This window comes from Macaca mulatta, chromosome X (genome assembly GCF_049350105.2).
Source record: "Macaca mulatta isolate MMU2019108-1 chromosome X, T2T-MMU8v2.0, whole genome shotgun sequence".
NCBI classification, from domain to species: Eukaryota; Metazoa; Chordata; class Mammalia; order Primates; family Cercopithecidae; genus Macaca; species Macaca mulatta.
This window is the reverse complement of record NC_133426.1, coordinates 56023696-56029695: the sequence shown is the minus strand read 5'-3', so window position 1 is coordinate 56029695 and position 6000 is coordinate 56023696. Positions and strand designations below refer to the sequence as shown.

General features: G+C 38.6%; 1 long non-coding RNA gene across 1 annotated transcript in view; it reads right to left on the bottom strand.

Annotated features, from left to right (window-relative positions):
* Positions 1 to 1313: 1313 nt before the first annotated feature.
* LOC144338692 (uncharacterized) overlaps positions 1314 to 6000 on the bottom strand; it is a 34676-nt gene continuing 29989 nt past the window's right edge. The window contains exon 3 of the long non-coding RNA XR_013412984.1: positions 1314 to 2819. This is a non-coding gene — a long non-coding RNA (uncharacterized LOC144338692). The remainder of the gene's footprint in view (positions 2820 to 6000) is intronic.

Genomic DNA, 6000 nt, shown 5'->3' with positions numbered 1-6000 from the left:
GGAAGTGATGCAGCCTTGCGCCAAGGAACATGAGTAGCCTCTGGAAACCAGAAGAGGCAAGGAAACAAATTCTTCCCTAGAGCCATCAGAAAGAATGCAGTATCCAACACTTTGATTTTAGGCGTTCTGACCTTCAGAACTATTACATAATAAATTTGTGTTGTTTTAATACACTAAGTTTGTGGTAACTTGTTACAGCAACAATAGGAAATTAATATAGTCCTTTTTGATGTTTTCTAAATAAATGAATAAGTGATTGGAGTCTGTTATTAAAAAGTATTTTTCTCTTCAATGTTTGCTGAAGGCTCTGTTCGTGGGCAACATATGGTCTCCAGTCACCTCCTCACTTCGCTCTAAAAATGGTCCATTACACATCTTAATTGTCAATTTTTCCCCTCTGAGAAATGAATGAAGGCAATAAAAATTGCAACAATGACAAAAAAGTATTTTTCCGTACAATAAACAGCTTACCAAATTGTAGCAGGGAATGTCCTTGATATAAATGGATGGACTAACTGTTATCTTACTCAGCCAGAGTATAAACAAGAACTAAATAACTACTTGAGGCTTCCTCAGAAACGCAACTCCGAAGCCATGATTTTCAGCCGCAGCTGTGCATCTGAGTCACCTGGGTCAATTAAGAACAATCCCAGTGTCCAAACTGTAACCTACACCAATTACATCAGAATGTCTAAGGATTGGGACCCAGTTATCATTATTTTTAAGCCATCCGCCTCCGAGGTATTTCCAAAGAGCAGCCAAGATTGAGAAAACCACTGTTCATATATATATATATATATATATATATATATATATATATATATAACCAAATCTTTTAAGGTCCATAAGCAGTCTTTTACCTCCTCAAGCCATACGATATGTTCACATCATTAGCCACCAAGACTTGGAACTTCTTGAAGCCTCCTTCACTAGCCTAGAAACAAAAATAATTCTCCCAGTCAGAATTTATCTCTCTTGCTCTCTCATTCTTTCTCATTCTTTCTCTCTCCTGTAGCTTTGCATATCCCCATAGAACTATCACAATCTCTCTTTTTTTTTTTTTCATTTTTTTGAGACGGAGTTTTGCTCTTATGTTGCCCAGGCTGGAGTACAATGGCATGGTCTCAGCTCACTGAAACCTCCACCTCCCAGGTTCAAGCGATTCTCCTGCCTCAGCCTCCCAAGTAGCTGGGATTACAGGCGCCCCCCACCACACCCGGCAAATTTTTGTATTTTTAGTAGAGATGGAGTTTCACCATGTTGGCCAGGCTGGTCTCAAACTCCTGACCGCAGGTGATCCACCCACCTCGGCCTCCCAAAGTACTGGGATTACAGGTGTAAGCTACAGCGCCTGACCCACAATCTCTTACATACAACAAGTCCTCAATACATATTTATTGAATTGATCCAGCAGTACTTATTGCCATTTTGGCCTCTATGACTTTCTGTGAGTGTTACAGAAAAAGTCTTTCTGGAAACTCTATGAACTCCCAACTCACTTCTATGGCAGATACCCTTGAACTATCACTGCAGGACAAATGACAGACCTCTGGAAAGAAGGGAAGTAAAGACCAATGGCAGTGTCACAACATGACACCAACTGATGGTACTTATTGGTAAGTATATTTTAAATATAAACTAGTGCAATTTAATTCAGCTCAGTAAGTATTGAGTGCCTACCATATGCAAGATTTTCTGTTAGTCTTTGTGGGAGACACATACACAACATCTCTCCCCTCAAGTTACTTTCAGTCTAGTAGGAAGAGATTAGGCAAGTATATTTATAATTGTGAGAAACAGAAAAACAGGAAAAGTGCCATAAGAGAGGTTCAAAGTATCACCAGGGCATGAAGAAAGGTTTGGAGATAATCCTTACAGAATCAATAGGATTTTTCCAGGGGCTTGCATAGAGGGCGTGATACCAGTGGAAGATTAATAACTATCACCTAGTGCTACTGTGCAAAGAGCATTCATGCATAAGCTCATTTAATCCACATAACAGCCCCCAATCAGTTAGGCTCATTATCATCACCTTTCCTTTAGAGAGGAGGAGACTGAGATTCTGAAATGTTGAGCAACTTGCTTAAGGTTAAGCATGGAAAATGAGTGGTAGAAGTAATGTTTGAATCCAGGTCTGTTTTATTCTAGAGGCTTTGCTTTTAACTGCTACATAATGCGCGTTCCCTGATACTCTAACTGAGCCTCTAACTACTCATATTGCTGTTGGCCATTCTGAAATCTCCCGCTCTCTGCAGGACTAACTCATGACAACCAGCTCTTCTTGGTGAAACATTACACCTCTCCATTAGACGTGCCACATGTTCATCTGTTCAAACTCTCAGTTGAGGATATCCTCATGCAGGTGACCAGACTTTGGAAGGCAGCGTTGCTCTGGAACACTGCAGAAGGACATAATGAGTATTCATAAAGAGCCAAAAATACTCCAGCTCCAAAACTAAGGTAGGTATGTAAGCTACATTAGTTAGGTAAAGAAACTGATGGTTTTAAATCATGCTTTAATACTCCAGTTTGGAGACAGTCATCACTTTATAATAATAATTGGCATATTATAATACTACTCAAACTTTAATACAGCATTTTACAAACATTAATTGCTTACTTCCTGGTAATAAAGTAAACTTTTCCCATATTCACCTTAAACATATGGGTCCCAGACCATTTGTGCTGGAAGAGTCTTGCAGGCATCAAAAGCTAAAGCTTCTTGCTTTCTTTTCTTTTCTTTTTTTTTTTCTTTTTTTTTTTCAGATGGAGTCTCACTCTGTCGCCAGGCTGGAGTGCAGTGGCACGATCTTGGCTCACTGCAACCCCCACCTCCCGGGTTCAAGCGATTCTCCTGCCTTAGCCTCCCAAGTAGCTGGGACTACAGGCGCCCACCACCACGCCCAGCTAATTTTTGTATTTTTAGTAGAGATAGGGTTTCACCATGTTGGCCAGGATGGTCGTGATCTTTTGACCTTGTGATCAAACTGCCTCGGCCTCCCAAAGTGCTGGGATTACAGCTGTGAGCCACTGTGCCCGGTGCTTCTTGTTTTCTTGTCTGTAAGCTAAACCAAATAAATGCTCCAGAAAACTACTCCTTCCCAATTATTACCAATAGAGCATCTTCTACTAAAGTTGAATAAGTTGACTAATTCTTTTAAAAGTATCACAGACACACACACACACACACACACACACACACACACACACAAAGCATATGAAAACTGCCCACCAACTTGGGGCAAAACATATAGGTTTAACAAGGTCAAAAACAGTAAAGCCCTGGAGAAGTCTGCACTTGTAACAACTGTCCATGGGGCCTGGGAAAATGAGAAGTTGTTTCATCAATAAAATATACTAAATAAGGTTGGTTAATTTGAGTCATAAACCACAATGTTTTCTTAAGCCTAATTTCAATGTCTTGATGTATTTGCCTTGCCCTGTAAAGCAAGAGTTACTCCAGCCTGACTAAAAGACGTTCATCTAAGACTAGTATCATAGAAGATAATTTATTTGAGAGTTCAAATGCCAGACACATGAAAAAAGGGAACTGTCTAAAAGGACTTTTCCATTGATGATCTATTTAAAAATGCCATGCCACAACTGAATAATTATTGCTAGAATAACAGCTAATGCCAATGGAATGCTTACTAAGTACTTGTATTTTACATGTAAGAAGTCATTTTATAGATATGGAAACTGACACATTGGGACGTTTAGAAGGTCACATGATGGTAAAAGAATAAGAGCTAGGACCCAGCCTCATAACTGTGTGGCTTCAAAGTCTGATCTTATAACTACTACACTAAATTGTCTCCCAGTATATTGCAAGAGTGGTGATGGTATGATCTAATGAGCTCCAAAAACCTGTTGGTGATGTCTTGGTGGCCTTAAATGCTATGGGGTAGAACAGATTATAAAGAAATATTAAACCATAATCTCTAGACATGACTGCACCATCTGTGGTGACTTTCACAAGTTGAAAAGATCCTCAGTTGCTATATGCTATATATATGGTATGATATGTAACAACTGTTTTAAAGTATCTTTTTGCAATTGTAAGAACTTCTTAATTGGGAATAAATCAGGTCTGAGACATTCCAGGTAAAATGATCTTCTACAACAGAAGTGGGCAAACTACAACCTTGGCCAATTCCAGCTCTGTAGCTAGCTTCAGAAATAAAGTATTATTGGAACACAGCTATGCCTATTTGTCTATGTATTATACACAATTTTTCACTTTAAAAGGGTAGAGTCGCATTGTTGCAATAGAGACCATATGGCTTGCAAAACCTAAAGTTTTATTGGTCGTTTACAGAAAAACTTTGCTGACTTGTCTTCTACATTAACAACTTCTAGTGTGAGTGTAAAGGGTTGAGAACGTTAATAAGCTAATTACTGGTATTCCTTAAAAAGAAAATGAGCTAGTTAAAAAATAAACCTGTTTGCAAGCAGACTATCTTATTTGCTGGCATATGAGCTATATTTCCCAACTTCTAGCACCAATAATGTATGCAAATATTTTCAACATTTGCTCATATAGTGAGCAAAATACGTAAAATAATGGGCTGAGTTATTGGCACAAATAATTTCTCTGCATCTTATTGTACCTCTAGCAAAAATGTTCACTGTATTTTCATGAGAAAAAGTTATCCTTCTAGAAACTACTTTAAATACACTTATACTTTTTAAAAAGAGGAAATGTTTTTTAAAATATTGGGGCATGTCTTATACACACCTAAGAATCTTCTACATTATAATATACAGTATTTATTTTGCAAGGCTGCTTAGAGCTCAACTGAAAGTCATAAGGGGTTAGACTTAGGCACAAAATTCAAAGAAAAAGTTTGATTTGATTCTACTCTGATCCCCAACACTCAAGGAATCTATTCCTATGGAAGGAACATTTCTATCAAAAAGGAGAAAACAAAAACAGTGAATTTGTCGTTGAACGAACAATTCCTAGAGTTCGATTCATAATTTTATCTGCAAACATCGGGGTTCGCTCCCCTTGAAATCTCTAACCCATCCAGCAACCAGACTCCATGTGTGCAGGGTAGATTAGGAATGAGGTTCTGGAGATTACCTGAGTTCTCAAGGGAAAGCAGACAGCTGCAAACACAATGTCCCAAAGAAGTTGTTTTTAATTACAGCCACTTAGAATGCAGCTGAAAGTTGAAAGCAGATGAAAACCAGAGCAGTAAGCCATTGGCTTTCCTCCATAGCCTTACACTGAACAGCATTTGCATCCCTCTTAAGTTTTCACTTCCTAGAGTTTCTTCCTTCCTCAAAGCCCAAGCCCTCTTCACTGCCTTACCAATAACTATTAGGAAGTCACTGTGGCTAATTATTTTACCAAGGATAGGAAGCAAAATCTGAAGTTAAAATTCAGCTGCTAGTCATCAGAAACCTAGTCACCAATTTTTCTTTCACCTCCCCCAATGAATACACTAATCAAATACCAGTGAAGGCTTCTCATCTACCAGACTTTTAAATTTTGGGGTGTCCTAGACTCGGTCTTCAAATCTCTTTTCTTCTCCATGTACACCCTTTCATTGGGTAATCTAATGTGGTACTGTGTTGTTAAACACCATCTCTAGGCTAATGACTCCCCAATTTTTATTTCCAGCCATGCTGCTCTAGTGCCTCCACTTGGATATCTAATAAGCATTTCAAATTCAATATGACCAGCACTAAACTCTTTATTTTAGTTCCCAAATTCACTCCCCTTCTTCCTCATCTCTGTAAATAGAACCACCATCTTCTCTGTCACTCATGCCAAAAATTAAAAATAATCCATTCTTTTCTTTCCCTTGCCACTGCATTCATTCCATTAACAAGTCCGGTCAACTCTACTTCCAAAATGGATTCTGACTCTGTCTACTTTTCTGTCTCCACTGCTACCATCGAAGCTCAAGAATTATCTTTCTTGGGCCACAGTCTCCCAACAGGTCACAGGCATCCAAACAACAGGCTGATATGCTTAAAATGTTTCAATGT